Genomic DNA, 307 nt, shown 5'->3' on the forward strand with positions numbered 1-307 from the left:
AGTGTTGTAAGAGAAGTGGGGTGGGGAGAGGGTAGGCAAGCCCTTGAGTGTTACAATTAAAACGCTGAATTCAGCCGTTTTCTTGGCCAGATAAGGGGAGCTTTGTGTAGGGTCGGGATCCTGAGGGCAGATCCACACCAGTGTTCCTGGATCTCTTTATTTTCCTCTGCTTTTAGAACACTGAGGCTATGAGCTAGGCTGAAGAAACAGAGAAATAGGACATTGGGATTATACCTTCACAGGGCTGTTCAGCCAAGGAGAGGAGCGGGAAGAGGAGAAATGCTGCCTGGAGACCAGTCAAAATGCG

The sequence above is a fragment of the Buceros rhinoceros genome, unplaced genomic scaffold (assembly GCF_000710305.1).
Source record: "Buceros rhinoceros silvestris isolate BGI_N320 unplaced genomic scaffold, ASM71030v1 scaffold873, whole genome shotgun sequence".
In the NCBI taxonomy this organism is placed as follows: Eukaryota; Metazoa; Chordata; class Aves; order Bucerotiformes; family Bucerotidae; genus Buceros; species Buceros rhinoceros.